The sequence below is a fragment of the Centropristis striata genome, chromosome 6 (genome assembly GCF_030273125.1).
Source record: "Centropristis striata isolate RG_2023a ecotype Rhode Island chromosome 6, C.striata_1.0, whole genome shotgun sequence".
Taxonomy (NCBI): Eukaryota; Metazoa; Chordata; class Actinopteri; order Perciformes; family Serranidae; genus Centropristis; species Centropristis striata.
In genome coordinates, this window is record NC_081522.1 from 13494890 (window position 1) to 13516774 (window position 21885).

The 21885-nt window shown below is 37.6% G+C and overlaps 1 long non-coding RNA gene across 2 annotated transcripts in view; it reads left to right on the plus strand.

Annotated features, from left to right (window-relative positions):
- LOC131973641 (uncharacterized) overlaps positions 1-21885 on the plus strand; it is a 141760-nt gene that overhangs the window by 26669 nt on the left and 93206 nt on the right. For both annotated transcript variants that reach the window (XR_009394578.1, XR_009394577.1), the window contains exon 4: positions 3306-3376. This is a non-coding gene — a long non-coding RNA (uncharacterized LOC131973641). The remainder of the gene's footprint in view (positions 1-3305; positions 3377-21885) is intronic.

A 21885-nucleotide genomic window follows, 5' to 3' on the forward strand; every position in this document is an offset into this window, starting at 1 on the left:
TCAATGAGGAATACAGCCGAACTGTGATTTATACAGCCTGAGCTGTATTCCGAAAATAACATGGCGCTTCACATCGGCACTAAAGTCAGAGATAACAGAGCTAAAACATGTGTCACACAAATGGCCTCATAAAGACAGAACTAATGTACAGTAACAATTGGTTTTCTAATGCAATTTGCCATAAGTTCTCACCTGCAGGACATTTGGGACACTTGGTAAAATGACAAGTGCTCATGTGTTTTATTTACACTCATCTAACCACCTCACACATGATAAGCTTGCATCCTGGTGGCTTCTGATTCAAGTCAACGCGAGTGTCTTCAATAACATTATGCAGAACATGCAAACAGCCAAAAAATGCACGAATCATCTGTTAATAATCTAGCTAATGTTAATTCTGCCTTAATAATAACTTAAGCGGTGTATGTGCATTTCTGTTTGCTAATAACAGTAAGACAGTAGACATTTTTAATCCATAAACAATTAGGTTGTGTGAGTTTTGGGTGTCCAAAAGGGTTTGATTTAACAAACAAAAGCTTTCTTGCTTTCAGCTTTGAGAATAGGTACAGGAGCTCATGCTCATATATGACAATAAATTGGCTAAACAGATTATGTTTATCTTACAAAAAGCACAGCTGTTGTAAACTCATATCTGCATCAGTCATATTGTACCTTCTCAGATATTAAACCAACAATCCTCAATTAGAAGTAAACACACAGCTGGTATAAAAGCAAACAAAAGGCTCACAAAGCTGTTAATTAGCTGAAATTAAGAATTATGCACTGATATGACGTTTAAAACTAAGGCATTTTGATTTCATTTTTAGCAACACAATATTTTAATATCTGAAGCATATTAACACAAATACCCAAAGTAAAATTCTGTGTATGTCCTGAAACAAATTTCTAAAGTGTAGAATCATACATTGTTGACACAGTGACAATGCTCCAAAGAATAGTTATAGCACAGTCATGTGTAAGCTTTAGAAATCATGTTGTGTTGTTATTGTTTTCAGCTTTACAGTCCAAGGTTATTCCAATCCAAGAATCAAATTTGGGCATTATTTGGGTGGTAAAAAGTAAATAACTACATCTACTTTAGTAGTTTAGATAATTGTTTTACTTGAGTATTTATATTTTATGCTGGGAAAGATGGAGTATAATACTTTTTAGTCCCCATACACATCTGTGTCATTATTTTAGAGTTAAAGATTTTAAGTGTTCTTTGAACGGCCATATAAAATAATGCGACAAGTATGTAAAATTGTTCCAATTATCTTTAACCAGCTTCAACACTAAAATTCTACTTACATATAAATGCATCAGAATTATTAAATACAAAAATTAACCCTGCAAAAAGAGCAATTTTGCTTAGTCAATGCTTGTACTTCAAGATACATGAGTGGATTTTCACTGGTGGTTTCACATAATTTGCAAGCAGCACTTGTTTCAAATTGTCTTGTGAGAATGCAGTGTGTCCCATATCATTGCTTTTCTCACCTCTCTCTATCTACAAGACTCTACATAATAAATGAAATATGAAGGAAACCACAACTTATAAACTTTGTCTTCTCTGTTCTTTTTTTTTTAGCTTTAGTTTCTTAGCTTGGTGGAGCTGTGCGGTAGAGTGATGTAGTGCATAGTATGATGAGATTATTAGGCATGAGTGAAAAGGCGAGGTCAGAACCACATCATTGTATGCAATAATCTCAGTTACATGCACCATCAGTATGGAAAATGTGTGGGTTAGAAGCTCACCTAGTGTGTGTGATTGTGTGTGTGCATGAGAGAGAGAGCAAGAGAGAGAGCAAGAGAGAGAGGCATACAGACTGCTGGATGCTGCAATCTCCCCTGTGGGCTAATAGATTCGAGATGACATGCTCTCCGCTTCCGTGCTGAATGTTCACTGAACTTTCTGGCAAAAGAGGCTGCCACTAAAGAGGGTTCAACCAGAGGTTAATATAAACAAACAGCAGAAAATAGAGAGCTCAGGATTATTAAATACTGGGATGACTGACAAATCCCTCATTGCTATTAGCCCTTGGCCTGCACCTATGCCCCTTGCCAAAAATACTGTGTCTTCCCATTGTTGTCCTGATGACCCTCTCTATTAGTCTTAGCTTTGCAGGTCAAGTATTCCTTATTCTTGATTGTGAAAGGACACAAATTATCCTCTTCAAAACATCCAATAAATATCAGTGTAATAGTATCTCATATTGCTCTGTTTTTTCCAAATGACTTCCATTGTTTTAGTTCTGTACAAAAGGTCTTGTTAAGTGTAGTTTAATATCTTACCAAAGTGACAATATCATTCATTTGTTAATATGCATTTTTACACTGCCTATCTAGAAAATGCTTTGCTTTTTTTCTCGAATCCCCCCCTTCGTTTTCATTATATAATATCTTTGTATATAAACTACATAATTTAATGGTGTTTAAACTGCATGCTGCCCTCCAGTGGTTGTTTTCATACATTGCTTATAATGCCATACTGCATGGTTGATTCTAATGGGGGATGTAACATTCTGTAGGTTAAACTCTGGTATAGTTACAGGAACCTCACTTTTTTATTTAAAGTTTTACAGCACATCATTAACATCTTTGTGAGTAAATATGTGCAAAACATGTAGTCATGATTGCTGTTTTTTTCCCTGAGTGTCATCCTTTATGATGAAGTTATAAAACAACACTATCTTGTACAGGGCGGGTTAAGTGAAGGATGCGAGTTGTCCCTGCTGGGATACTGAAATTTATCACTGCCAGCACTAATGTGCAAGTTTTGTGATGTTAGCCGTGCATTTTTAACAGTGATTGTCATCTAATTAAATCGTGGTTCGTCACAAGAGATGCTTTTAATGGTGAGATAAGCTCAGGGAGTCCACTGAAGCATTCCCAAGATCAATAAAGATGTTACAGTCTGGAGTACGAATTGTCTCAGGGTTACACAGGCCAGCTGAATTAATTAGTATTGCATTCTAATATCCCCCACTCAAACATTCTGACCAGGCAGCATTTGGTTGGTTACTGGATGCATCTAGCCTCTGACTCTAATTTTTGTTTTTGCTGCTGGGTAGCTTCATTAACGAGATTAATCTGCCATGTTGTCATTTCTACACATAAATATACATGGATACTGCTAAAAGCAGACATTTTATTCTGTACAGATACTTTCATGTCTTCCCTTACTGTATTCTGGGTGTTATTTATGTCTTCTTGTCCATTTTGGCCCAGTTTTTTTTTTCTTGCAACGGCTTTATAAATCATGTCCATCAACTGCCTCTGAAAAAGCTTTTCTGTCACTGCAGGGGGCCCCACCAACAGACTGATGTCTGCCCTATTTGTAATACTGTGATTTCAATCAGCAGGCCCTGGGCAGGTAAGACAGAATGGCTTTTTTGACTTTTCTCGGATAAAAGAACACTTTACGGGGCCACATAAAAGTGCTCAATACTGAAAAAACTGTTTGCACTCAGTGCCTCAGTGCAGCATGCTTCATACATGTTGTGAGAAGAGTCTCATCAGGTTGGGGGCTACAACAATATTTCTCTCTCAACTAATACAAGCAAAATTTGAAGATATATATAAGCAAGACAGTGCCTATATTGATACATGGAGTTGCTGTAAAATATAGTACTTTTAAAGTCTTTCACAACATATATCAATACATTTTACACAATACACCCCCACTCTCCTGAATATAATTGCTCACATTACATAGTTACTCTCACATGTATCATAAAATATCATGAAGTATAAGAGTGGAGGTTTTTGCATCCATACTTATTTCAGAAAGTAAGCAACAACCAGGCAGGGATGGTTTGGTGCATTTAGTCAAAGTGCTAAAGATTAAAACAAACTTAAGTCCATTGTGTTAGTTAATGTAAGACAGCCAGAGACAGAAGGAGAGAAACTGCGGGGTAGTAGTGTCAGTCCAAGCATACTATCACAGTGTCCTGCTAGAGACATGTGACTGTGACTGTGTGAACCCTGGGGTTCCTCACAGACTGTGCCTTGTGTCAGTACAGCGAGCCAGGGGCTCAACTCAGGGGCTCAGCTAGGGCCACCTAACTGGGAGTCAAATCAGAGGCGCTCAGTTGGCACCTCATGCCTCACTGGCCCATGACCCTGGGGTGGCAAGACCCATGTCTGGGTCATGTACAGTCCTGTGACCCACTTCTCAACTGATGGGAGGGTGACAGTCATGTTCTTATGTATAAAGCAATATCAACTTCACCTTCAAACAGCAGTTCCACTGTTTGCAATGTTAACTTGTAGTCTCGTCGTATCAGAGGAATTTGCCCACACATTGTTTTGAAGTATGGAAATGAAAAAGTTGTCTTAAAATCTAATTGTTTACCCTTTTAAGTCACTCTTGGAGTCTCTCATCCTGTGGATAATTATTTCTGTTTACATTTTTATTATAAAAAAGTCAACTTTCCCCACATTGGCAAATGTCTTTCTTGTCCCTATGTTGACCAAAAATATAAAATTTTTACTCCCCCTGTGGTGCATGAAGAGGCTTGGCGTCCAGATTGCATAATCCATCTTCTCGGCGCACACTTCAAATACGTAATGTTAATAAACCTAATCTATTATCTATGCTTGAGAATTAAATAATACTATGTTTAATTGATCTATTTCTAAAAAATAATAAACACTATAATAATATTTTACTGTATCTTAAATAGCTTTTACATCTCAAGCAATTCTACAATGAAATTATGAAAATATCACATCACTGAGTGAGTGCTTTGATTCTATTTTTCATTCCTACTTAAAACCCCAGTGAAGTTGTATAAACCTGATTTGCAATGCTATCTGAACCATATTCATCAGATGTGACATCTGATAACTTACGGGTACGAAGGAGCACACTGCAGGCTGCAAGTGGTGGAGGGCAACTTGGAGCACATCACCTGCTTCCTTTGTCGTCACCCTCTTCCTTGCAGCACCACAGGGTCTGGTCACTGCTCCGTCAGCCAACCCTAATGTGTACCATCCCCCTCGTTGCCCTCTTTATGGCCTTTACACTGCAACGTCAATCCTCTGCTTACATAGAACGCTGGGCTGCAAAGACTTGTCCCTTTAGGTCAATTACTTGTCCCATGTCATGGTCATACCACCCCGATTTTTTTTAATATACTGCAGTTCTATTTTTAGTAGTCTTTAGCATTTTTATTTGATGCAAAAACTGCTTCTGTATAAATAGAATAATTAGTTTAAATTTAATGCAGATATGCCTACTAATGCCAAACCATTTTTTGAAACAGCTTTAAAAAATGTGCTACAACAGGGGAATAATGCAGCTTATGGCTGAGGAAAGTAGTGCACCTCTTTAGCTTAATTTGATAAGACAGAGTGAAACTGTGGTCTCTCCTTGTGCGATGGGGTCTATTAGCTCACCGACATGCTACACAGTATGTCATTTGAGTCTGTTACAGTGGCAAACTGCCTCGTTACCCCTGTGCCTTGTTGTGCAGCCTGACCAATTACTTTTGATCTTAAGAGGACATGACATTTGTAGGTTTTGCACTCTGAAATGACTGCACATGTTAAAAGATGCATCATGCCTTTTCCCTTGCAAATAATTTATAGCACTCGCCCCCCAGGGTTTACTCTTTGAACTTAAAGGTACAAGCTTTAAATAGTCTTTATAGCCTTGCTTTTAAAAATATCACATTTGGAATTTGTTACAACAAATTGACAAATTTGTATATTTTGCGTTTTTTGTGAGAAATCTATCACAGTTAATAAATGTTAAAAAAAATGTCCCCCCCCCTTTGAGAATTGCTCTTTTGATCAATATTCAGCACCAGTTAAAATGCAGAGCAGTATAGAAGGATTGCCCTTAAAAATAGCCCTTTGTTTCTCAAAACATCTTGCATGCACTGTTACAGCTACTGCCATTGGGACTGAACAGAAAATACCACAGGGTAATGCAAATACCTTTTCTGATCTGTCAACAGCCTGCATATTTTCATCTTGTTTTATATGGCTAACTGGTAATGGGTGACATGATGTATTACATGCCATGTTTGTGTTATTAGGTATACTGAAAGCCTCAGGTTTAGACATATTTTATGCTTATTCAGCCATTTGAATTGTTGCCTTTCATATCCAAATTTGCGGTGATAGATTGGTTGAAATGCAAAGACTACAAGCTTCTCTGCATATGCTGATCAAGGATGCTTTTTTTTGTAGTTGATATAGATGAAGGTAAATATAGAGCAGTATATTCAATATAAATTCTGAGAACTAATTTCATTTACAGCAAGTTTATGTGCAGTCCTTTTACATTATATAATATATTATATAATATTCTCTGTTGGCAAAAATCATAACACTGGATAAATAATAAGGCCTGTGTACTTAACTGTAGTAAAAAAAAGATTTAATTTATTGTTGTTTTTATTTCCAGAGAAGTAATTCTCTTTTATTCTTACTATGTGCACAGTGCTGCACCAATGTTTTACTTAATTTAGAATATACATTTACTCCCATACTTCCCTGACCAATAGCTTGTTATTACTGAGATATGGACCAGTGGTCATATTGTTGAAGCATCTCTTTTTCTGCAGCTGCAGGCTGTCATGATATAGCAGATTATTCACATAGAAAAACAGGGGTGGGTTGGTGGGTGGGAGGCTGGTTGTAAACCCAGTCTTATTCCCTAATTCCCTTGCTGAATACATGTGTTACCTCTATGGCAATTTGTCAAACACAACACTGCATGCTTGAGGAATCAAGTGCCCCCTGGTGGTGATGTAATGGACCAGAAAAATAGATTTTGATTGTTCAAATTGGATGTACAAGCAGCCAAGGGCAATCTATGTCCATTTGAGCATTAATTTGTGCAGAGAGAAACAACTTGTAAAGCCGTTTAAACAAGCCTCAAACAATCTCATGTTTTATGTTGATGTTTTATATATCTGCCAGATGGAGAAAAGGCAACTATTATAATGTGCCAAATTATTATAGAATTTATCGAGACAAAGCAAGAGAGTTGTTTTGCAGTAATACATTTTTTTTTTATTTTATTTTCAAAGCCTAATCACAAAGATTCAGCCCCTCTGCTGTCTTAAATATAAATGGTTGTGAAGTCTTAACATGGATGAGTAACCCAGTGCCTCTCATGCACACAAACAAACGCATAAGAGACATAAACAAATAAACAAGCCACATGAGGGAGCGTCCAGCCAGATGGTTTTTAGCCTTTGTGTTTCTGTGGGGAGGTCACAGAATGAAAGAGAGCCAGAGCAGGGCATTTAATCCCATCAGCAGAACTGCATTCCCATAATGAGAAATTAATAACATGACCATGCTTTCAGATTAAACAGAGCAGTTAGGACCATTAGATCGTTTTCATTGCTGGCATTAGCGCAGCAGATCCGTTTTTCCCCCCCGTATAATCCAACAAAGTAGGTCAGTGTCTATTGAGTATTAGTGCTGTGGCTGTGATCCTGTTGTTTCAGCTCCAGGACATGGAATTAACCCCAGAGACAGCTAAACTGGAGAGGGCAAAGGTTTTTGGAAGGGTAGGTTGGGGGTGGGACTTCAGGCACCCCTGGACATGGGTGTAAACTGTGCATAGTACTTCTAAACCTCTAACAGGTCCTGACACTCAGCTACTGCTTATTCTCAGAGCCTGGACTAGTAGCTGCTTCCCTCCAGCATCAACTTAGTAATTTGTTACTGTACTATCCATTCACAGACCCTTACTTCTTCTCAGTTTGCAGCCTACATCTACATTAAACTTACTGTATATTACTACACAAACTGTTTGTTTGTAAGCTCTGTTTAACTAAAAAAAAAAAACTGAATAAAACTTTTACCCTTAACGTTTACAATAAAATGTTTGAACTATTTTATAAAAAATAAATGTTCTTACTGTCTAAATGGGCTTCAACACATATTAGGTCTCATCTACAAATTAATTTTGTAAACAGTTAAGAGTTAGCATAAGAAATCTCTTCTGGAAATCAAAGCAGCTGTTGTTAAAGCCTATGCACATATTTTAATATTTTATTTGTTTTGTTTTTTACCTTTTTTTTTCTTTGCATGCGACATTGCCCATACAATATCTAAACTTGCATCCCTTGAACGAGGTCTAACAGCTCAGTGATCCCGTCCACAGCTGCACACTGAGTAATAATCAGTGAACAAGCAGAAGGCCCATTTAAGATCAGTGTCCTTAATAACCACACCCAAGACCTCACACCAATGAGATGATGAGGGGGAGTCACAGATCATGCCAGATTAGTGCAGCTTGTTTTGCTTTGGCGGTTGAAGTCACCCCCCCCACGCACACACATACACACACACACTGCCAGCTTGTCACTGCTGCCCTCTTAATGTGGAAGCAAGTGTATTTTGACAGATAGAGAATGAGTGGCAGGAAAACACAGAACAATTCCTGTCATATACTGTAGTAAAGAGTGAAAGAGATGACAGTCTGACTATGCAGATGAACATTTTTAAAAGCCCCTAGTTTTAGTGAACATTTTCAGAGACTGGGTTTACATTTGCGGTTCGACTCAGGCTGCATGCTCATCCATGCTAAAAATATATACACTATATACGCATGATGTGACTTACTGGAAAGTGTCCACCAAATGCCAGAGGTGTCTCTTGGATATTCGGATCAAAAGGATATTTTTATCACATTTTAAAAATCTGTGTTTAGAATGTACTGCATTGATGTTGCAGCATTATGAAAGCGTGGCTCACTGTGAGACGCATTTCCAAAGATTTATAAAAATCACACCCGACCCCTCACAATGGATGACACCCATTTGGGCGGATAATGCAACAAAGCATTGAGGCTTGGGCTACTGTGTCCAGCTCTCACAGTCACAGAAGAACCTACAGCCAGTGGTGGTGCTTCTGAAGCAATCTCTGATGCCATTAAAAGTGACAGCAGCTGCTCTGTCTGTCCTTGTGCACAGTATCAGTAATTCCCGCTGCCACTTCTTAAAGAGCCAGGTCACTTTTACCTCTGTTGACCCGTGTGCCCTTATATTGTACCTTTTTGTAGGAGTGCTCAGGGGCGACATGATCACTCGATTTTATGAATGCTTCTTGGAATCATGAAGATGGATAGTGGCAAAGTAAATCCACTAGATCATTTTGTCTCGCAGTTAGCACAAATGTGTTTGTCGTGCAGTTAGCTCACTACATCTGGTGATGAATTCACAGAGTATGCCATGTCCTCAATTGCCCTATTGCCGTGATGCAGTCAAAGTTTGCTGGGTTTAGTCGCAAGTGAACTGTGGTGTGTTGTTAGTGTGACCTAAATAGGGCAGTTTGGCACATTTACCTCAGTCGCCCCACACGGAGACTAGAGACAGAAGAGAAGGGGGGGAGAGTGCAAAGGAGACAAGAGGTTGAGACAGGAGGAGAGGCAGTGAGAGAGAGAGAGAGAGAGAGAGAGAGAGAGCGAGAGAGAGAGTGGGCTCAACAGAGTGTGAGAGCACGCACATGCATACAGTAGGAGAAATGTGGGGAGGTAATTCAAGGATACATTAAACAATATCGCTTAAAACACACATCACAAATACGCCACATACTGTTTTCTGAAAATGTAACAAACAAGCTGAAAACATTGCTGTAAATTCTTAATTTATGTGCACGTAACAAAATAATTAAAGAAAGGTCTGGCTATAATAACTCGTATGATAAAATAGGTGCTACTTTGTAAATGCAAGGCGTTGAACATGGTAAAACAAATAATGTGTTTTCTTTCATAGATCTATATGTGTACACTAAAGTAATAATTTTTAATACTGTAGTACTGCAGGAGACATACTAGATTGTATTGACTAAGTTGTGAGACTTCAAAAGGTAACCAGAACTTTAATGTGACTTTGATATTTAAACTTTTACAATTGGCATGCCAGGAAGTGTGTATTGGATATAAGAATGTTGTATCCAAATGCATTCTTGTTATTCAATTTTACCCAAATAATAAAAGTTGAAGCAGTGTAATCCTTAAGAAACCTCTTGAAGGACAGGTAGGAGAAAATTCAGAAGGAAAACCTTTATGGAGGTTGATATTTTCCTTGATTTCATGAATAAATTAAAGTTATATAGATACAAATATTATTTTTCACAACATATAGTTTTGTATGTGTGCATGTAAGAACAGGCTTGTTTAAATTTATGTTAATGTGTTTGTATATGATGTGTCATGGTACTGAACTGTACTACATATTGATGCAGTCACATTTTAAACAATTATTACATTAGTGTTGATGACAATTTCCAGCTGTCATTTATTTACTTAAGTACTGTGCAATGTTGTGTTTGTCCCTTAATAGCTATAATACCTTATCATAAGCAATGTCAGCATGACCACTTAAATGATGTGTTGAGTCATTTAGACTTTTTATTAGGCGGCTGGGCCCAATGGGGCAGTGATCTATTGTTTGTCCTTGCTTTCTTTATTACTAAACCTCTTTTCAAACATAACAATTTATAGTGGAAAGTTAAGAAAAATTAGATTGATTGAGAACACTACAGTGTAGTGGAAAATATGAAGTGCATTGCTATGATGTTATCAAAACTGAGGCATTCAGTTCTTTGATTGCTTGTTTAAATTGAACTAAATTTGCTGTGAATAATTAGGCAACTTATAAAGTCTCTCAATATAATGATGGTGGCACTATAAAAGCCATCTGCTTGCAGCTATAATTTTGAGATGGGCGTAGACAAGTTTACATATCATCAAGCTATTTGATGAAAGCAAAGACATGCCATGGTGTATCAGTACTTGGTCATTTTGTCTCTTTTCCTCATTTGTGAGGTTCAAGACAGGATTTTTATGATTTTGACAAATATGCAGACAAACTAGGGCCTTGGGATAAGCAGGTTTGTATAGATATCTTCGGACAACTGGCCGTTTCGGATTTGTTTGTGAGTTAATTGCTCTGCTGGTTAAGCTCTCTGCCTCTCAGGTCAATGATCTTAGCTACAGATAATCTTGCTCTGTGCTCTTTGAGAAGGGCAGCAGGTGACCGACAACAGACAAACTAACCAAAAACTAACCTGGTCAATTAAGACATGGGCTAAAAATGATTAGAGTAAGCAAATTACTTCAAAACAATTATGATGCTCTCTGGTGCAATGATACACTTCATTTTAGTTAAACGTTAATGTGCCACAATCTTAATGACCTCTCTTTCATTAGATTAGATATACACATATACTGCAGCTTGTTCTGTGTTCATGTGTAAAAGTAGAGCAACACCTTTGAGTGCTGCAAGGGCTGGTTGTGGAAAAGGGTGTTAGGGGGGTAGGGGGCAAAAGGACATATCATAGATCACAAAGTACTCCTTATCCTGTAGAGGGCAGTGAAGACACATGGCATAGTGTAAGCCTGGGTGCTGTCCTGTCCTCTCACAGCAGTGCATGTAATGTTCTACAAGCTTGGCATCTCTAACATCAACACAACACATACATGCAGTAGTGACATGTAATAAAGGGAACCTTTTTAGAGCCACTGGTAGCATAAAACTACCAGAAATAAATCTGCTAGTTGACTGAAATATATCTCTAACTCATGTAATAGTAGTAATTTTATGAAATGGTAAAATCACAGGTTTACTACCAAGTACTGTAAAAATGATTATTTAACTAAAGGTAGTAAAAGTCTGCATTTTGCACCCAGTTCTTTCTCCTCTACACTCTAAAATCAAGTCTAGGCACTTGTTTTTCATCACCAGGTTTCCCACTGTATCAGGTATCCAACTATTGAAAAATTATGGTCAAAATAGGTCCAGCAGAGGCCAAAATATCCTGATTTTGGTCCCATCATCAAGGTGTGTTTACAAAGCAAATTTTTACCTTGCATAAGTCGGGTGAATATGTAAGTATAACTGATATGTATGGGCACCAAGCAGTGGTTCCAATTTACAGCCTGATTTCCCAAAAAGCTGGGATGCTGTGTTAAATGTAAATAACACAGAATGCATCAAATTCAGAGAGTTTATTTACAAGTTAATCAGTTTGTACATTAAATATGTTGTCTTTGTACAGTGTTAAACTGAATATGTCAATAAAGATTAAGAAAATATTGCATTGTGTTTGTTTTTCTTAAGTTTTAGGCAACGTCCCAAAAAATGTGAAATCAAGGCCGCCCCCCCCTCCCTCCCTTTTACAGCACTAGTGATCAAGAACCTGGCTGATTGTATTTTCTGGCCCGATATATGACGGAACCAAGTGCCAAACCTCTGGATCTGAGAAATTAAGCATGAATGAAAGTGCCTTCTTTCCAGTGGCCAGCAGAGGGAGACTCCAGTGGTTGCAGAAAGAGCCAGATTGCATGAAAGTCAGCGAGACAATGACAGTACTTTTCACTTGACTTTCAACTCGGTTAACATTTTTCCTATTGACATTACTGTTTTAATAGCTAGTTTTAGGTCTTTTCAATAAAGCATGGTGCTCATTTTGCAAAGTATGGTTCCATTTCGAGTGAAACAGATGATAAAGCAGGTTATGCTTTAGGACATGGCTGCCTTGTGATTAACAGGTCTCTACCACACTGCATTGCAGGTTTCAGTTTTAGAACTTTGACCCTTTCACTGCGTGTTTTCACTTCATGAAAGTCAATTGCCTCAAAATGTCTTGTCCTACATTTGGTTGTTCTTTTGGAATTGTTGATGTTCCTTGCAAACCAAACTAGCTAGCTAGTGCTATCATTAGCCAATGAATCAAGATGGTGATGGCCACAAGGCCATACTTCAGGGTTTAAAACCATAGTCCACAAACCATTAGTTGTCAGGGTGAATATGTCCACTTTTCATCCACGCATTTTGGCAGGTACTTCTGCTTTGGTGTTCTTCCTTTGAAATTATTTAATTTGTAACATTGACTCGGGTCTTTTGCTGTTTACAAGTGACTCTGATATCGAGCTTTTTGATAAATTGTTGTGTTTTGTATCTATCAAAAAAATTCTTCAAAGAATACATTCGTTCCAGTGAGGAGTGTTAAGCATCTTATCAATCTTTATTTCCAAATCCATCTTTTGACACCATTTCTTCTACGAGAGTTGTTAGTTGTTCTGCTTTGCATATTGTTTTTCCCTTCAAGACATGATGCTAATTAATAGGAGTTATCAAAATACTGCACCCACAAACACTGTTCTGAAAGTTTTAGGCCACTTCTGATAATAGGTATGATCAGATAAATATTGATATTTTGGTTATTGGCTTGATGACATATCTTCTTCCTTGGAGAATAAGGTCATGTAAGAAAGGAGAATAATGTTAGATTTTATTGGAGGACATTGTCACAGTGTATATGCCTTAATGCCAGTAAGGAACAGGACTGAATAATTGTTTTTGCAGTTGATTTGCTGTGACTATATGATGTACGTTGGTTAGAGAGATCTCTGCCCCACGTGCATGTTTTGATTAACAAAGGAAAATTGGTATTGCTAAAAGTGGAAACACATTTAGCCTTCATAGACTTTTGAAAAATATTATTTTTACGGAGTTAATTTTATTTGAATAATTACAGAATACAGAATGAATGGATTGTTATAAAGCACCACCAAGAAAAAACAACAACTTCAGTTTAATTTCTGCATCTCAACTTTAGTCCAAGAAACTTTTCCATCCACACGATGTCTACTTCTATATCTGCCGTAAAAATATCAGGCCTCAGTAGGCACTGCACATATGAAGACAAACAATTCTACCAGTGTTCACTCATCAGTGCTCAGTACTTGGTCACTTATGTCAGATGAATATTACGTGCCACTCTGAGACTGAAGGCCCCAGGATCAAATCCTCCTTAGTATTTTAGACCAGTGCAGATTCTGCAAGTAATACCTGCAATAGCTCATTAGTGACACATGGTCCTAATGACTTCTTGACCTATATGTTTTAAAGAGGTAAGTGCAGCAGATGAGCTCAATGAAAATACAGCAAATAGAAGCTTACGGTTTACAGTGTTTTGTTGCCGAACCCGCTTCTTGTCCGCTACAATGGTGAATGGTCAACAAGCAGCCAGCTTACGTGATGTACCCTTCATGTGTATAAAATATTACTTTGACAATTATTTTACAATTTTCTTATCTCATTTATCCCTTTGCCTTTGTCAGATTTATCATGCGTTTGAATCTCTGATTGAGTTCCGATTAATGTTTCTTACACAGCGGGATCTCCTTCATCACTTCCTCCTCTATTAACCTGGATATCAGTGCTCTGGAAAGGGATGCCTTGTGTCACATTATAAGCAGTCGAAAGTAAAAGATAGGAGACAAGCCTGGGTCATCGTGGCAATCTTCCAAACAGCTTTTAAACAGTGTTTCACAATTGATAAACAACCGTGCCTGTAATTAATATTGTACATTCATGGTAAAAGGCATTCTGCATAATTACTCCACTGTCTCCTCCAGAAATATGCACATTCAGTGTTATTATAAAGCACACCAGTATATCATATTAAGTCATAAATAATGTGCCAGTAGAATTAATTAATTTTATACACACCCCCTCCCCCTTGTGTGGTACTTTACATTTAACTATGTCAGCAGTTATTGATGCACTCTTTAAACAATGACATTTTACATGCCTTTTAAAGGGAGCTGTTTTGTGAGGCTCTGACGGTAAAATTTCCTCAGAGATAACTTGAGAAGTTTGCATAGGGAATATGTTTTCATTTTTAAGGCATCATTTTCCCACAACACATCTGTGTATGTTGTTGATTAAACGATTACTCACAAAATTTCGGATAAATAACATTGTTTGTTTTTTTAATTTAGGAACATTTTTCACATTATACAAACAGTAAACAAAAAGCAAGTAATAAACAAAAAAAAAATTGAACAGATATGAGGTCATGGAGTGGTCAATAAATCAGGCAAATTCGTCAAAGTGAAAGTAAAAAATATTAATTTTATTTGTATAGCACCTTTCAAGAGCAGAGCATCACAATGAAATAAAAGAAAACAAGAATTTTTATATATGTATATGTGTGTATATATACACACACACACACACACACATACATATATATATATATATATATATATATATATATATATATACATACATACGCACACGCACACACACACATATGCCTAGACAGTAAGGCAACAGAGGAAAAAAATCTAAATGAAATATGCCTGATACACAAGCAATCATGATAAATCTCTCTGATTAGGTAAATACACCAGATTCAAACACTGGTTAAGTTTTTCCTTAAACTTGTGTGGACAAAATGTATCCTGGTTGTTTGAATCTTGATTTGGGTAGCTGCTCACAGCAGGTTGGTGTTGGATACATTAATTAAGTGGCTGCATGTTGACTCCAAAGCTTAATCAACTCATTGGCCAATTACCCAAACAAGGACAAGTTATAGATATACAATGTAGTTATAAATGATCACTGATTATACATTTTATGAAGTTATAAATGACCATTAGTTTGGATCTTTTTTCCTGGTTTAATTAAGATGATTTCAAATCCATCTTAACATAATGCTCACATGTCAATTTGTACATTAAACAAGTTAGTGGTTGCTATAATAATTCATCCTCTTGATACTAGTAATGAAGAATGTCTTGTTAGTGTGACTATAAAAGACAGGGAGAAAAACTATAGACCTCAATCCATGCTATAATGTATTCTGAAGTTCAGCAGTTACAAAGAGAATATTTCAGTATTTGGAATTGGCTGAATCAATTGGCTATCCTCCAAAGTTACAGTCTTTTTAGCACAAAGTTCCTTTTTTGTGTTATTGATGGATGTTTCCATGCTTGCACATCATCTTGCACACCGTTCTGTTTGTTAGTTGGACAAAGCACCTGCAATAAATCCACATGTAACTAACACCAAGATATCCACTTGGCTGAACAGTAATTGGACTACTAAGGGATTGCTTCATTGCCAGAATCGACATGAGCAGTGAAAGTAATAACCACTACAGATGACTGAAGACATGTCCTACAGTGTAATTTTAGATACATATTTTGGATTACATTTGAAATACCTATATAATCCTCATGTTATGGCTTTGGCATAGAAATATAGACAAATGAGCACGTTTCTGTCGTAGCTGTGCTTCAACTCTGCCATTGTTGTGTGGCAGGTGCAACTGTTGCACATTTAAAAAAAATAGAAAATGCGGGATTCATGTGAATTTTAGAGCAAATGTAATAAAAACAAACTAGAAGGGCACTTGGAAAGCCCAGAGTTGAAACAAAAAACAAACAAATCCTGCGATCAATAAACGTGAACTAGTTCATATTTTGGGAAAATTGTGTAATTTGTTCAAAATTTTAATCGTGAATGATAGACTAGAAGTAGTTTGTTTTAATCTGTGTGAACTGAACTTGAAGCTCATGTGAGGTGTGAACAAATGCAACACTGACAGGGTGGGGAGTGTGGTTTGATTGTGACTGTGAGCATATGTATTATACTGAATTTATCATAACAATGATGGCGCAGGGAATTTCTCCCCATTTGGGATTGCCCTTTGTAATGGACTGTGTGTGTTGTATGGACTGGACCCTATTTTGTGAGACTGGCTTATAATATAACTATTTGAGAACCACCGATTTAAAAGAAATCCTGCTTTACATACAAGATTTTCAATATAAAGTGCCCACATTCCATCTAAAATGTATTTATTGTATTCTATCCACCTTTTGATCTGAAAGTGCACCATGTAGTGTATCTCTTACCAGATTGTAAACATACTAATGAACCGGGGTTATGGTTGGATACATTCTAATAACTGGCCCTCTTTCTTCTATATTGTATCAGATTAATATGTCTGAATATGAGGGCATAGGAGAACATATGACAGCACTTTTGTAGTTCCTATCCTCTTGTCAGGTTTCCTTTTTTTGATAAATACGAGATGTTGTCTTTGATGGCTGCTCAACAAAGAGAGAGCTGTCTTCAGCTGTAACCTCTCTGCACCAGAATCTGGAACATGACACATGTCAGACTGTGATAAATGGTGCAGAGTCTCAGTAATTTCACCAGGAATGCCCTTGAGATGCCCAAAACCCCAATCGCAAATGCTATTGTTGAATTAAACCATAAAAAGAAATCCTTCCCCCTTGACATGATAGGAACGGTGCTGAAAATGGAGGATTTTTTTTATTCTCTCCAGGATTTACCTGTAGTATTTTGGCTTACTGTATCTACAACGGAGTGCTTGCGAGCCTGCCTGCATGAAAGAGAGGACATAAGAAAGTGTAATGTTTATTTAGATGTATGGCATTATTGAGGCTTTTTATGTCAAAATGAAAAATAAAATACATTGATTAATTACATTTTCAGATGATGTATTACTTAAAATGTGGTACTTATAACATTATTTGGCAGTGTTGCCTATCAGTTAAATTTTTTTTCAACACAACTCACAATTTTGGTTATTAAAATGAAGTAATAAGTCAATGGCAACAATATTTATCACATTAGATGCATTTTTCTAAAGGCATTTTAAGAGACAACCTGCAAACAATGGCCCTGTCATCACATGTTTGGCTGCTCATGTAATTGTCTGTTTTGCTGTTGTCTTTGAATAAAGGGAAATACAAAGCATTTTTTTATTATCGCATTGACAAACCAGAAAAACATTGTTTTTGCAGTTCCTGTTAAAATTCTAAGAATTGTGTTGTGACCTGTACTTGCCACAAATAAAACCACCATCCTTGTAAATTTTAATGTTATAAGATTTCAATGCAGTGAAAATGCATGCCATTTTTTGGAAATCCATATACAACACATGTGTATGTGGGACATAACACAGAATTATTATCTATCTAGACAAATACACGTTCAATTTTATACAACTTTTCTTTCAAACAATGACCACAATGACTACATTGTTAAGCATTAATAATGTAAGTGAGGTACAGGCTGTGACAAATAGTTTCTAGATCCAATTCCCCATGGAGGCTTATCTGTAAAAAATAACATACAGAAAAAAAAAAGACTTATTGTCACCGGTATTCTTGCTTAGGCTCACTGGGCATTCTTGCGTGTGGTGATTTGCCCAGCAATTAATCCAAAAACTGTGGCTAAACTACCCTCTGTGATATCCTCTCCATCCTATGACAAATAGAACAGAGGAATCTTAATTAGGAGGGAATGTGCTGCAGATGTATTAGAGTAGCGATGGCAAAACAGATGAGGCCATCACACCACGCAGCAGGGAGCTGAGGAGTCTGCTCCCCCATCGCTGTGTCCTATCCATAATGCTACGAGTGTGCCACATGCCTCTGCTGTCATCTGCACAGTGCCACCGGGGCCCCCAGGGGCCGGGGAGGTCCTCACTAACCAGCATTTGAGTTCAGCCTCTCACCGGTGCACTTTGGCTCATTCATTCATTTACAAAACCTTCGCCATCACTATGACCTTAAAAATCTGCTGCTTATTATATAATAGAGAGGAACCACAAATGTTTACAAATGACTAAAATTTAGTTTCTTTCTCACTGTTTTTCTTGGGATTTTTTTGTAAAATACACAAGTTATGATTTACTGGTAAAGCAAACATTGAAGTTAACTGGATGTTTAAAGTAAATAGATGTGAACTGGGTGTAATAAATCACACAACCATATCTGCATAGCTTTGCCCTGTGTATTGGCCCTGGGGCTGTTCCTTTTTTATTTATTTTTTTACTTTCTATGTTGGTCATTGAGGTTCCCTTTTGAAAAATAGCCATACTTTGACTATGTCTGTTCAGCTGGCTGCCTTCAATTTTATACCTGCAAAGTTTCAATCTAGGCCCTCCTTGCGTCCTTTAACATTCGGTGCCCGCATCGACACCCTCCCCCACCTTTTTCTCCCTTTTCCAGGATTACTGGTAGAGACTGCACTTGTGCTGTTACTTTCAACCTTGGTGGACAGGGGCTTCGGTATGTATTCTGGAAATACTTCAAAGAAAAGCAAAAAGGCAGCAATTTTCTGCTTGAATATCCCTCTGACTAAATCCATTGATCATCCTTGGGGTTCCTGAGAGAGAGGGAGTGAGATGGAGAGGCATGTTTTATCCTCTAATAACTCCTACCTTCACCCCTTCATGCCTCTCTGTTGTTGTGTTGTTGTTGGTGGCACTTCTGCTCTATTCCTTGGAGAGCTGCTGAGATTGAAGTTATTTTATGCTTCGGCTCCCCGGGCCCCAATTTGAAAACTCTTGTGTGTCAGTTTTCACACACTCCTGTCATACAGCAAGGAGCACTGCAGAGTTTTGCCTTTTACTTTTTACTGTGAATGCATCTTGTGGGGCATTATGCGTTTAGGGATAAATAGGTCAAGGAGAGATGACTAGATTGTCTGCTTTAAAATTTCATAAAGCTTTAGTTTTGTGTGTGCATTTTGTGAAGTTTGTTCTGCTGAAAGACTAAACCACTATGTACCAAGTGCATGTATGTAGTGAAGTGCATGCTTGAACTGTCAAAAAGGGAGAAAAAAAACAATGTTCCTATTCCAATTTTGCAAATATGATTTTATAAAAGAGAAGAGAGAAAAAAAAAGAAGTAGAAATTAAAACTAGAAAAGTGCAATCAGTAGAGTGCAGATCACACCAGCTGTGTGCACACTGTCCTGTCAGGTTAACCAAAAAGTTGCCCTGTGTATCACCAGCATAAGTGATGAGTTAACCATGGCATTATGACAGCTGGCTGACATTGAATATTTTAAATTCCAGCTGCTCTGATGATTGAATTGAATGAATACAAAGCACAGATATCATAAGTTGATGTGCAAATCTGGACAGGAATAATTCCTAAACAGCAGCGATGTGTCAATTTCAACGTAAAAAATGCCAACAAAAAGAATCCGTCAACACCAACGTGACTGTTGTCCCAACTGGAAACACTGCGGCCTGTACCGACAAGTTGAGAGGAGTTAGGAGTCAGCAGTCAGTAACCGTATATAACAGAGAAGTCTATAAAATAGATTTTTCAAATATTTTGAATCACCGTCACCACAAGGAATTCTGGAGCATACAGCCATAAATATGTACAAAAAGTATTAGGCTGATTGACACACACACACACACACACACACACACACACTCACGTCCAAATGTATGATCCCAAGCTCCGATGTAAAGCCAAAGCAACAACAGAGCCAACGAGACATCTGTGTAAAGGGGACAGCAGGCATGGCAAGACTACACATACTTGATGCTGCGGCTGTTGCGTTACACGCTACGTTACTTGTGCTTCCAGAATTGTGGCATGCCATCTTAAATCATACACTGGGCAGCAGTATGTTACCGTAGTTCGGGTCAGTATAAAAAAGCAATGCCGTATCTTCTTTAAGGTAGTATTGTGTAATCTCTGTGTAATATGTGTATATGTCAACCATATTACAGCTCTGTCGCAAACATTTTGATTTGAGTTGAAAATGATCTATATTCTAAAATCACTATTAATGTGAGGCCTGGACAGAGTTCATGCCTTTCTGTACTGTATGTTGTCATTATTTTGTGTGTACATGTATGTATTTTGTCCTGCCTGTAAGGTCTGTTGGTCAAGGTGGGGGAGGATGTCTGGGTCACAACTGAGCTCTGTCTGATTTTGGTGTACCGGCGCAGCCACCTTTCAGACACCTCTCTTCACCTGCCAACGTCCTCCATCTCTGGCAGACTCAATAAAGTGCAGCTAATTGGAAGGTGATGACAGACAAGCCAGGCCCAATTTATTGCAGTTTGAAGACAACCCATTCACTTTCCCCTCTGTGGCCCGGTTGAGCCCCGATGTCGGAGCATTTCTCCCACCCACCCCTTACGCGTTTGGCGTCTGATGTCTGTGACGGGACATTGAAACAACCCACAAGGAAAACTGAATGAACTGAATACCACGCATTCTTTCAAAAAAAAATTGTTGGCAGATTAGCCTTGCTGCTTAGCTTGCCCTCTTTCAGTGATGTCAAAGGTATTTCCCCTTGTGCAAGCCGATTAATGTGAGCGCAACAAAACAGCACAATCCAGCTCAGCCTGTCTGGACTATTAGGGATGTTTTGTCATACTAAAATTAAAAAAAAAATTCTCACGTTACAAATTTCCTATCAACATGGCATGTTTGTCACTCAGTGAAGGAGTGTAGGTGTCACAGCTCACAGCATTTACTTCGGGAAGCGTCTTAACGTGAAATCGTATAATATGCATATTAAATCATGAATAGTCCAACATCATGTATGCCACGGTGTAAAGTTTGTTTTCTACTGCTAGATTGCTGAAACCCAAGCCCTGACACTTGTGATGTACTCTGCCAAGAACATTAAGTATCCGAAAGTGATAAAGCTTCAATTTGCTAGACCATTAGACTAATTACTGCAATAATTAAGTAACTACTTGATTAGAACTAATGGGTACCTAATTATCCAGGAAGAAAGGATCAGGTGGTAATTAATAGAGTCAAGCTGATGTCTTCTGACTTACCACTGCCGATTACCAAACATACGGGACTGAAACTAGTGAGGACAAAAAAAAGAAAAAAAAAAGAGTGTTTACCTAACCCCCTGTAGCTAAGGCAAACAGTTTGTTAGTATCACATCACATGAGTGGGTTGTTAATGATTGTTAGTAACAAGAAACATTACACATCAATACATTATACAGGATGATTAGCCTGCATCTATTTTCTAATTTATCCCCGAGCAGGGGTTGATCTCAGTAGTATTGATAATGATTACAGAGATAAGGAAGTATTATTCTGTACTTGACAGAAGTTATTTTGATGGATGGATGACATTTGTTTTCAGTTCTACACAAGCTTTGATTTTATTCTCTCTCTTTCTTTCCATGTGTGTGTATAAAATATAAAATTATATGCAGGGAACTGTTTCTCACACCTAAGAAAATGAATGGTTTAAATTTGATTTTAATCAAATTTCACAATGAACATCTCTCACAGACA